Below are 15,701 nucleotides of genomic sequence, written 5' to 3' on the forward strand. Positions count from 1 at the left end.
ATCCGGTCTTCGAAGATGTTGCTGCTGAAGGAGGAAGGTCTGCAGCAGCAGCAGAGAGCTAGAATTTATTTTCGATCGAGTAGTTTGAAGCAACGTGAAATGAAATACATTGCTCAAGGATATAACACACCATCTCGTCCAGTATTCGAACCTATCACCCTGAGAGTGAGCCCAGTATACCTACCTAATAATCCACAGGTCTATACTATATCCATATTTATCTAGCATGAATTTACATATAAAAACTAATACACGCTGTTAACTGAAAGATATATTGAGGTCATATTACTTTATCCATACGTATTTTGTAAATAGACATATCTGCAAACTCAACCCCATGATTCTCCCTCTCTCTCTCCTTTCTCACTGTTTCTTTCACTCTTTATATATTTATATATATATATGCGCGCATGCGCTACAGCTTCTTCTGTCATATATATTATGTGCGTCTCTCTCTCTCTCTCTCTCTCTCTCTCTCTCTCTCTCTATATATATATATATATATATATATATATATATATATATATATATATATATATATATATATATATATATATACACATATATGTACATATATATATTTACACACACACACTTATATATATAAACACACGCATATATATATACATGTACATATACATACATATATATATATATATGTGTGTGTGTGTGTGTGTGTGTGTGTGTGTGTTGTGTTGTGTTTATACATGTATTTGTACATATATATACACATATATTGTACATATGACAGTATGTGGTACTTATTGATTTTGTTCTTGTTAGAACCCTACCAGTAGAGTGATAGAATATATTATGTGATATCATTCAATATTTTCTAGCATGCGTCTATGTAAACATTTAAGCATTTCTAATGGCAGTCTACTTAATATGAAAGCAAAGTAGTTCGTGTATTTTTTAATTTTATTTTTTACGTTTCTTTTCTCCTGTATATCAGATATCAATAATATATTACGCATGTTTACATTAACATTTATCAATACAATGTTAACTTTTCCTAAGTAATATTTCCAAGTCATTACTTTCTATGGTATCACATATCTTTTACCGATAACCTATACAGATCTTCAATATATGTTGTATACTCATATATAAAGGGAAGATAAAGGAATGAAGGTGTAAGTCATTACTTCTATGAGTCAGTAGTGTCTCGGCAGGAACGGGTGTAATCGATAACCCTATGTCAGTCAGGGGTATTTATACAGTAAAACATATATTTCTCATAAATCATATAAAGACTTAACCCTTCTTTTCACACATTAATTGATTGAGTACAAACTACATTTGTTCGTGAATAACAACGCGCAGATGTTCGATAGTAAACTACGAAATACTAAAACTTCAGAAATATTCGCTGACCTTTGTAACAGACTTAAATCTGTTTAGGTGTAATTTTATCAAGGATACACATGACACTAAACTGATCTTGTAAACTTTACATATTACTGCACATATTCATGCTATCCTTTTTCATCAAATGCATAATATATCTAAGAGAATACTAATGAAATATTACAACATTACTGCTGATGGTGTGATTATAATCGTTATGTTATGCTAAAATATATTAACCAAGTTCTTTACCAAGAACTATAATTACGACCGCAGTGATACTTCGTGACATTTTGCTGTTGCGATATTGTTGTTATGAAGCTGGGTGTTACTTGTTCTTTTCACATCCTGTGCTTGGTGTTTTGTGTGGTATCATTCTCATCGTGGAATTATAATTTGTAGTATAGCATCTGATGAGATAATTCTTACTTTCTAGATAGTTTATGATCGACATAGGCTTACAGAAACATTTCGGATGCATTTGCAATATAGTTCTAAATGAATGATTATGCAGTAAAAGTAAAGAAATATGAATTGTTTAAGAGCGCTGTCATTTCAAATTGCTTAGTTTCGAAGATTTCCAGCTGATACTAAGACTGGATTTATTTATATTAATAATTACAATGGCTAATATTGCATTCAAATAATTCATGAATATTGGCCGTACATCCAATTTTAATTACATCATTGTCATCATTTATGATCTGAGAATCATATGACATAATCAGTTGATGGCATGTCTATTATGGCTTCGGTAGAACTCATAAATTTTCCGAGGGAAATTTTGCATCGAAAGATTGGTCTACTGTTTCTACGATGTATTACCATCCATTTGCTATGCCTTGTCCTAGAAACGTCTAACGATATAATTTGTGTACAGGTAGCAACAGATTCCGTATGTTAGAATCTCTTTCATAAAGATCTTACTAAACCATTATTGCCCTTATGCCGATGCACCGATGTACCGATGTGCCAACGTGCCGATGTGCAGCGTGTGCTAAATGCGAAACATTTTAGAGTTGTTTTGAACACTGAGCAGAAACAAATCTTTGTAGATGATTCCTTTGCCTGAGTCTTTAAGCTAATAAAAAGACTATGCCAGTGTATAGGCAGTTACGAATTTGGGCTATTAGCAAGAGATCCTGAGCCCTGACAGTGGAGGCCGCGTGATCAGAGGGTTAGGATGTTGCATTCATGATCACAAGATCGTGGTTTCGATTTCCAGAGCGGCTGGTGCATTGTGCTGTTGAGCAGAACACTTTATGTTAAATTTCTGTAAATGAGTAACTCTGCAACAGACTAGCGTCCCGTCCAAAGGAGTGTTGTGTTCTCACTCATACGACATGGAAACCGAATAACCGATGATGTGCATTCTAGGGCTCAAGGCAGTAATGTCCAGGCATTGAGGATAGTTGGTTCTTATTTGCTAGGAAATAAAGTCAATTTGAACTGTATCCTCAATTCTATCAGTTATAACATGGCATCATTGACAGATGCTGAGAATATCGGAGAATCTTCAAGTCGAGAATAAGGGGAAAATACTTGATCGACATGTCCAAGATTCTTATACAATAAATGTCGTGTATTTACAGATCTACGCTAAAGAGTTATAACAAAAAACAAAAAAAAACATTCGTATTCAGATATGTATTGTGTCCAGCGTAAACAATTCTCTTTTTCTTTAAACAATGATAATCAATTGACTGTAAGTGACTGTAACAATGACGACAGCTGAAATGGACAAGATAGAGAAAGTAGTCAAAAATCTGTCATTTCTGCTCTGATGGAAATCTGATTAATTCTTCGAATAATGGGAGTGGAGTCTGTCGCAGAGTAAATGACAAAGGAGGTGGGTGAGATTGGAATTTGATTGTGGAAAAAAAACTGAGTGGATTTGGTAGGTGGAAACTGAAAGAAGCCCGTCGTATATAATATATATATATATATATATATATATATATATATATATATATATATATATATATATATATATCAAAAATAAGAAAAAAAAGAGAGTGAACACTGGAGAGGAGTCACTAAATTTTCTTGTGATTTGCCATTAAGGGTTTACCAAATAGAGTGGAATAAATCGTAGTTAACATTTCAATATCCTTTTAGTTTTTAACTTGCTTCAGTCATTTGATTGTGGCCATGCAGAAGCACCACCTAGAAGTGTTTTAGTCGAACAAATCGACCCCAGGACTTACTTATTAAGCCTAGTTCTTATTCTATCCCTCACATTTGTCAAACCGACAGGTTATAGAGACGTAAACACAACAACACTACTTGTCAAGCGGTGACGGGGGCGGAAAACAGGGACACAAAAACACTCACACACACACACACACACACACACACACACACACACACACACACACACACACACACACACAAACATATATATATGACGGACTTGTTTCAGTTTCCGTCTACCAAATCCACTCACAAGGCATTGTTCGGCCCGAGGTCATAGGAGAACAAACATGCCCAAGGTGCCACACGGTGATTGAACCCGGGACCATGTTATTAGGACGCAAGCTTCTAACCACAAACAATATTTTTGAGAAATAACTTAAAGTAACAATATTTTTTGAAAGAGAACGGTGGCTTGAAAGTTACAGAAACTTCTAGATGAACGTAAATGCGAATTAGACGAACGTCAATGTAACTGAATAGCTCACCAGACAAGATATAAGTTAATTGGAAAATTAAGTGGAAAATTTATGGAGGAGGCATCACATACATACGTACGTACGCATATATATATATATATATATATATATATATATATATATATATATATATATATATATATATATATATATATATATATATATATATATATATATATATATGCATGTATCTATATGTATATATATATAAATATATATATGTATGTATATATATATATATATATATATATATATATATATATATATATATATATATATATATATATATATATATATATATATATATATATATATATATATATATACATATATACATATATATATAGATATAGATATATATGCATACACGTATATATACGTACATGTGTGTTTGGAGGGTTATGTTCAGTATCTTTTGCGGCATCTATAGTGTAACTATTAGTATCGTTATTATATTTCTTTTTTCTTGTCATTCATTTTGTCTCATATCTATATCTGCCTTTCTTATGTTTTAATAATCTCTCCACCATATCATATCAATTTCCACTATACTACGTTTTCTTTCATATTAGAAACTGGATTAGATTGGGATCAAACTAGGGTACAAAGTCAGCAATTTCAGGGTAGGGATAAAGTCGATTACATCCACCCCAGTGTTTCACTGGTACTTATTTTATCGACCCCGAATTGTTGGAAGGCAAACTCCACCTCGCCGCAATTTGAACTCAGAATTTGAAGACAGACGAAATGCCGCTCAGCATTTCATCCAGAGTGCTAAGCCACGTTAGTAATAATAGTTGTGTCTTGTAAGGCACGATTTCGGTAGTTTTGAAAGGAGCGAGTAAGTCGATACCCTGGGTTCCAGTACTTAACTAATATTTCGTTGTATAACGTACTGAGTTCAAATTCCGCCGAGGTCAACTTTGCCTTTCATCATTTCGGGAGCGATAAATTAATTAAGTACCAGTTGCGTACTGGAGGTAGATCTAATCGACTAGCCCCTCTTCAAAAATTTCGTGCCTTGTGCCTAGAGTAGAAAAGAATATTTCGATGCATAGACCCTCTGTGTGTGTGTGTGTGTGTGTGTGTGTGTGTGTGTGTGTGTGTGTGTGTGTGTGTAATTGAAGCCAGACTGTGTCATTCGACTCTCAAACGATTTTGCCAGCTCACCACTTTAATAATACTTCAAGAACAAGGTCTGATTTTGAGGGGCAGGACGGAGTTGACTATACTGGTAATTACCTTGTCGACCTCGTGCTATACTGGTATTTTTTCGACCTCGTAAGGATGAAAAGCAGAATCGACCTCAATGGAGTTTGAACTCAGATCGTAGACACGGACGAAATAACGCTAAGCATTTCGTCCGGCGTGCTAACGATTCTGCCAGCTCGCCACCTTTCATCACCTTGATGATGGTTTCAAATTTTGCCACAAGGGCAGCTATTTTGGGGGAGAAGATGAGTCGTTTACATAGATCCCTAAGGTTTCACTGGTACTTAATTTATTGAGCCCGAAAGGAGGAAAGGCAAAGTCGACCTCGGAGGAATTTGAACTCAGAACTTAGCCATGGGCGAACTACCACTGACCATTTCGTCCAGTGCGCTAACGATTCTGCCAGCGCGCTGCATTTTCACCACCTTCATAATAACAACTGATTTAAATTTAAGCACAAAGCTATCAGAAAAGCTAGTTAAAAGGCTGACGGAAAGGGGTAGTCAATCACATCGACCACAATATTTGAACGGTGTTTTGTCTTATTCTCACTGAAAGGTACAGTTGACTTCGACCGGATCTAAACTCAGAGGATAAAGATCTGGAAGAAATTCCACTCATTATTTTGTCCCACTTTCAATTGATTCTGTCAGCTTGGTGCCTTAAGAGTAATTGTTTCCCATCTAAGTAGAAAGCCAACAATTTTTTAGGGGAGCGACATGAATGTTAAAATAAGGCTAAAGATCAACGGAAAAGGAAATATCTACGCTGAAGTATTGAGAAATCTAAAGCAACTCTATACAAATTACAAGCTCAGGTTTATACCTGTAATTATTGGGGGACCCGGGATATGTAAAAAAATTCCCTAAATACCAATCTTTAGAAATTAAGCTTCTCAAAACCAGAAAGGAGAAAGCTGATTGGAAGACTACAGATCCATTCCATTACTGGAACTGTAAAAATCTGTAAAATTTTCCAGAAAAATAAATGCATGAAAATAAATACATAAAACAAAGCATACAATTCTGCACATATACATACATACATACATACATACATATATACACACACATTCACACATACATACATACATACATACATACATACATACATATATACACACACATTCACACATACATACATACATGCATACATACATACATACATACATACATACATACATACATACATATATACACACACATTCACACATACATACATACATGCATACATACATACATACATACATACATACATACATACATATATACACACACATTCACACATACATACATACATGCATACATACATACATACATACATACATACATACATACATACATACATACATATTCTCTTGATGTTGTTGAAATTCCAATGAAGGAGTTCGGGATTTAGGTTAGAAGCCCTCCCTTTGTCTATTGGTAAGGACTCCTGAAATAAAACGGAATAATGACTTACATACATATGTATGTGTGTGTGTGTATCTATGTATCTGTATATGTATGTATGGATGTATGGACGTGTAGACACACGTCCAAACAGCCATACGCATCCATACATCTATACACGTCCATACATGTGTGTACGTGGGTATTATGTTAAAATTAATACTATCTGATAGACAGTCGAGTGTCTCAACTGATTTTCTGATTATTATTATGTATTATACATAGTTTTTCTTTCTTTCATATATTGTAACTGATTCAGCCTTTCACTGCCGATATTAGGAGAAAACAAATAACGAACTAATACGCGATTTAGAGTAGAAAATATTTCAAGGGACAATCTATAGATTATGTGCAAAATATAACAAAACGTTTTATTTGAAATTTTTTAAAAATTAAAAGATAAAAATATTCGTTCGAATGTGTTAGTGCCAGTTCAGGAAATTTGTGAGTCAAAGTACTTAATTTGTAAGTCAAATTCCATGTGTGTAATTTATACTACTTGACAGACAAAAAAGAAATCAATATTTAACAATATGTTAGGAATTAGTGTGTCGAAGCGTCAAAATATGTGAGATAATTGTTTGCATAATATTTCCATCACAGTATTCTAATTATATTAAAGATCTGCGTCTAGTTTATTCGACTTTGTATCATAACTTGTGTGTGGTAAAATAGGCGAGACATTCACAGCTAAAAAGCCGTCAATAAGACCCACCCTAAAGATCGTATGGAACAGTACAATGAGCCCTCATGCGAGAACAAGTACGGCTTAATACCATGCAAAGCTTTCGTTAACTGTTTTTGTAACTTATGTAGTCGGGAGCAAGTATACATGCTTTCTCGGACCTCTCACCATTGTCTCAGCGGCACGTCGAGAATACGGCAGCAGGAGGGAGGATGAGGGAAAGAGAGCACCACCGACATCCACCTTGTACACATTTGCAGCTTCGAAGACAACAGCGGCGTCAGACGAAGTGCTTTGCTCAAGGACACAACACGTCAGTAAGTCCTGGAGTTGATACTACGACATTATGACTATGAAACGAACACCATAGCCACTAGGTCACGCACCATGACATCCTAGAGGTAAACATCACCAAACATGCAAAGATATACGTAGGGCCGCCATAGCAGAGTTATAGGTCTCTGGGTAAATCAATGTACTGGATCTTATAGTATTTATTTATTAACAGCAAGCCACAACATATAGATAAAAATTGAGTCCCTAGATCTGTGAGGCCCCTGAGCAATTTCCCAGTGTGCCCATACATTAAGACAGCACTGGGTATATGTGCTATTAAAGGAGCCCCTGTATAGTCGCTTGTTCTGTTGGGAATAGCACCTCAGATATCGGCTATCTTTAGAATGAAGTTCACCAACAACAGTTTAAGAGAAACAATAACGTCATCAATTTTAACGGTGTCACAACGGTCCGCAAGGAAAGTAAAACTTTCTTACTTCAAATCTTTTCTAACTTATTAGTGAATTACATCGGGTTGGCGAAATTATTGAGCGTCCGAAGAGACACATTGTGATATGAGTGTCAAATCTGCACTTAACTCTAAGTTCAAATTTTACCGACTGAGATTGGAGAAAAAGTATAATTTCAGAACCCAACAAGAAACGTCATGTTCTGATAGGTTTTGGAAGACCTTAAGGAATTGTACATGTATTTCAGTTGATCAATGGCAATACACTGGATAACAGGAGAGAATACAAGAGGATTTTAGATGCTGGGCACTCTGTTTCGCTTTTTTCTATATATGCTGCTATAAAATGCCTCTTCTTGTGTATGTGAGACGTCATATTAATATTTTGCTTGTCCTACGTTTGTTTGTTTTTCCCTGTTTCTGGTCTGTTTTTTTCTAATTACATGTATGTATATATATAAATATATATATATATATATATATATATATATATATATATATATATATATATATATATATATATATATATATATATATATATACGGTAAATGAGAGACGAAGATGGATATGTAAGCATACGCACACGTGTGGTTTGGTGCACATACGTTCACATAATGAGTTAAATAACTACTTGGTGTTTAAAAGAATGGAGAAGTTAAAGCTAAATTTAATTCATTGATGTTTGTATGAGCGAGTGTACATGCGCCATACAGCCTACACGAGCGAGTTTGTATATCCATATCCGTAAATGATTATGTTTAATACTTTTTTCGCTGTATTGCGTGTTCGTTTCTTTTTTCCATCTAGTATTTTATCATCAATCTTCTGTATAAATGTATTTTAACGAGTTATATCTATTTATCACCCGAAAATAGTATAGATACATATATAACCGGACGTATGAATGCTTTTGTGTGTCCATGTAACTGGGAGTATTTTAGCTGATAATTAATAAATATAGGTTATCATTGATATTTTTCGAAAGCACATAAGTAATGTACATGTTCTTGTGTAGTTGAGAATCACATTCTCTTTGACATTGTAGATCGGTAGTAATACTCTCTATATTAATTTTGATATAGTGCTTTGGGACTACACTATTTCTAAGTAGTATTGAGATGTCATGGCATGAGATTTTAAAAGAAAACTTGGCTGCTATTTCTAGTTGATGGGGTAACCATCTAGATGTTTTCTCGATAGCTTGACTCGTAGCTCAACATCTAGATAAAATATTCTATTTGTTACTCCTCGGAAATATATACAAATGTTGAAAATATATCGATCATTTTAAGATGAGGCGTAATATTTTCAATATCTTTATCTCTAATTAGATTTATCAAAGAAACGAACTTTAAATATCCTTATACATCTTCTATGTTATTGGACGGAGCCAGAACTTTAAGCAATTCGGTGCAGCTAATGCATCGATTTTACTACCTTGAAACCTTGAATCTATTTCCAACAGAGAAATATATTCGGGATATTAGACTATTAGATATTAAATGTCACCTTCTTCACAGGATTCAATTGTATCTAGCAATGTATACAATCGATAAATCAATATATACACAGTACTGTACTCAAAGCAGTAAAATAACTGGTGTTTTGCTGCCATTAGCGCGTACTAAAGAGGAAACATTAACAGAAAATTATTGCTTCACACAACGCCGATGAAGTACTAGAAGCACAAGCGTGTGCCAGGAAAAGATGTATTAAATATAAGTATGTATTTACCTTAATATGTATGAGAACACGTTATTTTCGTGTATCCTTTTGCTTTAGAAATCATTATATTCTATATTACATTGTAGATATGAAGAGGAATTCATTTCCCGTTTATTGAGCGCTTTGTGAAAATGTTTACATGGAAAACGAATTTTCTTCATATTTGCAAATTTCTGCTTATATATATTTATATTATTATTATTTTTATTATTAATATTTCTATTATCATATCATCATTATAATACTCAATATTTTAAGTTGCTTTTAAATTAATATTAAATGTTAATTTCGTTTTCAACGCTCTCTTTGTAAATTTTTGTTTTCTTAAATTTTTGCAAAGAATGCATTCTCAAGGTGTTCGTCTCATTCCGTTACTTTCCGATATTGATATGAATACCTCAAACTCGTTTTCGTATTTGTAATAGTTTTCTGTCAACGCTTCCTCTTTCTTGTCCTCTAATGACAACAACGCATTAAACGTACAGAAGACGTATTTTATTTTGCTCTGATAACACTTCTTTCTAATACATATATACATACATACAAATGTCTTGGTTCAAATGGAATTGAGCCACGTATAACTATCAATGTAAAACACCATATATGTCATATAATACACATTTTTATTAAAATATTTTATTAGTTTTCCAGCCATAACATTAATTCGTCTGTAAAATACGTTTCAAATTTCTGAGTAAAATAAAAATTTATTTCGACGGCGAATTAAATCAATTTCAAACGTTTGGGAGAATGTAAATTTTAATATAGAAAAATGTGTAAGGTTAGGTAATTCAATAAATATTCCTTTCAGCATATATATATATATATATATATATATATATGTAATTATTCATTGCATTCTCTCTTAGATTACAATAGCAGTTTTATATTATTGGTTTCTCTCTCTCTCTCTCTCTCTCTCTCTCTCTCTCTCTCTCTCTCTCTCTCTCTCTCTCTCTCTCTCTCTCTCTCTCTCTCTCTCTCTCTCTCTCTCTCTCTCTCTCTTGAAAACTTGCATTATTTATCTTTATTTTATTCCTAAACTCTGAATTAATATCTGAATAAATAAGTAACCATATTTGTTTTATTACTCTCACAAAAATAGCAATAATAATAATGAGGACTGTTAACAATGTGCATCATCGAAGATTATAGAAAAACCATTGCTTATCCGATAATATTTCTTATTTTTTAAATCTAAAGTTATGTAAGAAAGGAAATGTTTTGACAAAGCTATATTGAATGTAAATAATAATAATTTCGTTCATAAATCGCCAAGAATTGTCAGGACATATTATTACATTAACAAAAAATGATACATACGTTGTGGTATTTAATTAGTTCTAATGCTCTGCTTCGAATCCACCGAGGTCGAATTTGTTTTTTATCTTTCTATGGTTGATAGCATGATTTGTCAGTCATTTATTAGGGGGTGACATAACAAACATCTTGCAACCCGAAAATATTTGCTTAATGGTTATGTTAGAAATGAAACTGTTTTACATAAATTTTAAAATAAATGACTGCTATGATTAATATTTTTTACCCAAGGGTACAGTCACAATATGTAATCGGTTTACATCAGCTAATTGAGTTTACACAAAAAGACAAACCTGACAGTATTTCAATTTATAGGGACAGATCTTAATATTGTTTCAAGTTTTGGTACCAAGCCAGCAATTCAAGTGATAGCAATTAGTCGGTTACACCGACTTTGTACTCCCCCAGTAATTTATTTTATCGACCCCAAAAGGATGGAAGCAGAATTTCAGTTCAGGACGTAATGAGTCGGAACTAAAATACTGGTAGTCATTTTGTCCGACGCTCTATCGACTCTGTCGCTTGCCATCTTGACAGAAAGTAATATTAGCAATCTGCCCGATATTCCACTGTTTCAACCAGCTTCTTGCCATGTCTATTGATTAGTAGTAGTAGCAGCAGCAGCAGCAATAGTAGTAGTAGTAGTAGTAGTAGTAGTAGTAGTAGTAGTAGTAGTAGTAGTAGCAGCAGCAGCAATAGTAGTAGTAGTGGTAGTAGTAGTAGTAGTAGTAGTAGTAGTAGTAGTAGTAGCAGCATCAGCAGTAGTAGTAGTAGTTGTTGTTGTTGTTGTTGCTGCTGTTGTTGTTTATCATATTGTTACAGATCACGTGGCTCAGAAAAACCGATTAACTCTTGTTCTTAATCTGATCGCGGCAACCTGTGATCGAAAGCATTCAATCCTTAATCGACAGTCTTTATTTATCGATTGACTGAGTGGTTTACGCATATTGTGTTGGACCGAATCTCTTTAGCCAATGTGTCCTTACTTCTCATCTTTTTAATTTAATAGGTGAGATACGAGAGTTTTAACTGTTATTTCTAAAATACCGGGCGACCACTTAGAGGTGTCTCGAGTTATTGCTTCTATTATTGGTTCTGTTGTTTATCGAATCGATCTGTTTTTGATGGAGATTGAGATCAACTAGTGATCATGTTTGAAATATATTGTGAGGGGTCTGTCTTAAATTTATTGCCAAAATCATGTCACTGGTTAGAATCGTTATTTCAAATAAACTATAACGACTGATGAGGACGCTAGCATCGAGTGCTTTGCCTAAGAAAATCTCTTCACAACATAGTTTCTGATTCGACCTCAATCTTTGGCACCGTGACGAGGTATATTCTACATGTCTCAGGTTGTTTTTCAAACCAAGACAACCATTGATCAAAAGGGTACCATTCGTTATCGGCTCCTAATTTTGATTTTATTTAGGTACTATGTAATACAAGAACATTCCACCGAGGTCGACTTTGACTGTAATCTTTTAGAGGTCGGTAAGTACCAGTAATGCACAGAGGTTGATGTATTCGACGAACCGACTCCCCTGAACTTTCTGGTCTTGTGCCAAAATTTGAAACCGTTATGTAAGATTAGAACTACTTCATCCAATATTTCCTTCCTTTAAGGCAGTAAGATCGCAGAATCGTTAGCACGCCAGACGGAATGCTGAGCGGATTTTCGTCCGTCTTCACGCTCTGATTTCAAATTCTGCATTGGTCGATTTTACTTTTTTGTTGGGGTCTATAAAAGATGTACCAGTTGAGTATTGGGGGTCGATTTAGTCGACTTAGACCTTCCTCCAAAACTACTGGTCTTGTACCAAAATTTGAAACTTTCTTTCCGGCCCTTCTTAATTTTCTACCTAATAAATGAGAGTCTTAACGACTTTTTAAGCAGATTGAAAGACGAAGTACAGAAGATTCTTGCGACTCACTGCTATTGTTTCTGTTATTAATAAACAGATGTTAGACTTAACTAAAACAAAACATAATTAGTTTTATTCAGCAATATTGTCAAAGCTATGTGAATGAAAATAGAATGGAGGAAATTTTGTGAAATGCTGTCCACACAATTTAAGACCAGCATCATGCACTAGATCCCTTTAGTGGAGTTCACTATGTTGCAAGCTTTCGGGTTATTTCGGTCTAAGTATAACAGACAACATCCCTGTTTCTTGTGGGATCATAGAAAAGTAGACACTGAAAAAGTAAACTGGAAAATAGTAGTTAATGAATGGAAAAAATAGCATAGAGAAAATATTGTGATTAAATATTGCAATACGTCATAGCGAGGTTCACCGTAGAGAAAATCGTGTGAATTCTTCTGCAATAGATCAGTGTGACTAAATTTGCAATATCTACATACAGGTAATGCTGTTGTTGTTATTTACTCTCATGTAAGCCTAAACGAAATGGCTAATGATCAAAGATATTCCAACTCTGAAAAATCCCTTCGCTTTTCGAACATTTTGTGATCCCGGCATCATACACCGTCTAATGAAAGCTATTTCTGAGACCATAAGATGTAATTTGATAGAAATTTGGCTGCTATTTTCAGCACTCCATGTGACCACATAGGTATTTCATCGTCATTGTATCAGTTTTCAAGAGTGTGAGATCATATGTTTTGGTTGCTAAGTATAAGAAATTATTTTCAAGTATAAATTCATATCTGCCAGTTAATATATATATATATATATATATATATATATATATATATATATATATATATATATATATATATATATATATATATATATATAGTTTAGGGAAAATAACCAATTTTCAAGAACTCATCGATGAAAATCCACTATCACATATAGTATAACAGACAACATCCCTGTTTCTTGTGGGATCATAGAAAAGTAGACACTGAAAAAGTAATTTTGGATTTTGTCCCTAATATTATTATTATATATATATATATATATATATATATGCAGTTATGCAGTTGCGCTCAGACAGTAGACGCCTAATGCAAAGTACGATTATAAAACAGCCTCATTGAAACAGATACGTTATCAGAATAAATAAACATTATACATGAAAAAGGAAGATAGAGAGAGAGTGGGGATGGCGAAGGAGAGAAAAGGACAGAGGGAAACGAAGAAATGTCTAAAAGGAAAAGAAAGTGTGTACGAAGGCAAACCGTTCGTGCTTAGAGACACCGTCTCCAGCTTAGCGAGTCTAGTGACATTATATGCATATTGATCAATTGTTATTTTGTGGCTGCTGGTTCTCCTTTGTTTACGGTCTTAGTTGGAAATGTTGACAGACGGGTCCCTTATCACATTAATTCTATAGGATTTGTGTAGTATTATTCCGTCATTATGACTTTTAAAGCGAATAACACTTGGGTTCAGTGCTGATGTTCCTCACAAGAATTCTATTGCCACTGCTAGGTTTTACATTAACATTTATCCATCAAGCTCAAGCGGTAGTAACAAAAGAACTGTTCAGTTTCTCAAAAGTGGTTATCTTAAAGCCTGGAAGTCACCAGTATCAGCCGAGTAAATTTACCTCAGTATAAAACTGATACTTTATTTTAACGACCTTTGACAGATTGAAGGTAAAGTTAGTCTCGTCGGGATTCGAACTGCGTAAGTAAAAACGAAAGCTGGAATTCAATACATCAACATATTTTTACCAATGTCTTAGCAATTCAGCCAATCTAATATACTACGTGGAAGCACATGGCCTAGTGGTTAAAGCAGCGGACTCGAGTTCGAGGGATCGCGGGTTCGAATCTCAGACCGGGCGATGCATGTGTTTATGAGTGAAACACCGAAACACCTAAGCTCCACGCGGCTCCGGTAGAAGGTAATGGCGAACTTCTTCTGACTCTTTCACCACAAATTTCTCTCACTCTTTCCTCCTGCATTTAGCAGCTCACCTGCGACGGACCGGCGTTCCGTCACTGGTCATCAGTCACTATTCGGTGGAAAAAAAAAGGTTCATTCGTGAGACGTGACAGCAAAGAAGCGCACACATTCCCTCTCTACGCACGTTTAGACTCGGAAAGATTGTCAAGAAAACATTGACCAATTTTCTGACTTTTCCGTGGCACGCAGGTGTCGATGAATGGTTGAATGACCAAATCCAAGCTTCTCCTTGTTACTCAACAGTCACGATGGGATTTTGTTCTACCAGAGTTTCCAGGACGTCCTTATCGAGCTCTGAGTCTCATCTTCTAGGCTGTAGTTTCGGGCTCGGAATTTCTGGAACCAGCATTGACACTGGCTGACGATTATTGTCTGATCCCCATATACTGCATTAATATTCCTCGCACTTTCCGTTGCGCTGTCGCCTGTATTGAATTCATAAAGTAAAACATGCCGACTATGCGCCTTTGCTACTTCCATTACAGCTTTGAAAAAAAATAACTGTTAAAATCGAACTGCACTCTTCAAAACTTGCACTAAGAATAAGGACGAGTTAAAATTACTACCTGCTTTCATAGCAAGTTGATGCAGGTAGTTTATCCCACCTCCTCCAACTTTTAATTCATGTAATTGAAAAAGATGCATTATTAATGGGATGAC

This window comes from Octopus bimaculoides, chromosome 12 (assembly GCF_046866305.1).
Source record: "Octopus bimaculoides isolate indiv1 chromosome 12, ASM4686630v1, whole genome shotgun sequence".
In the NCBI taxonomy this organism is placed as follows: Eukaryota; Metazoa; Mollusca; class Cephalopoda; order Octopoda; family Octopodidae; genus Octopus; species Octopus bimaculoides.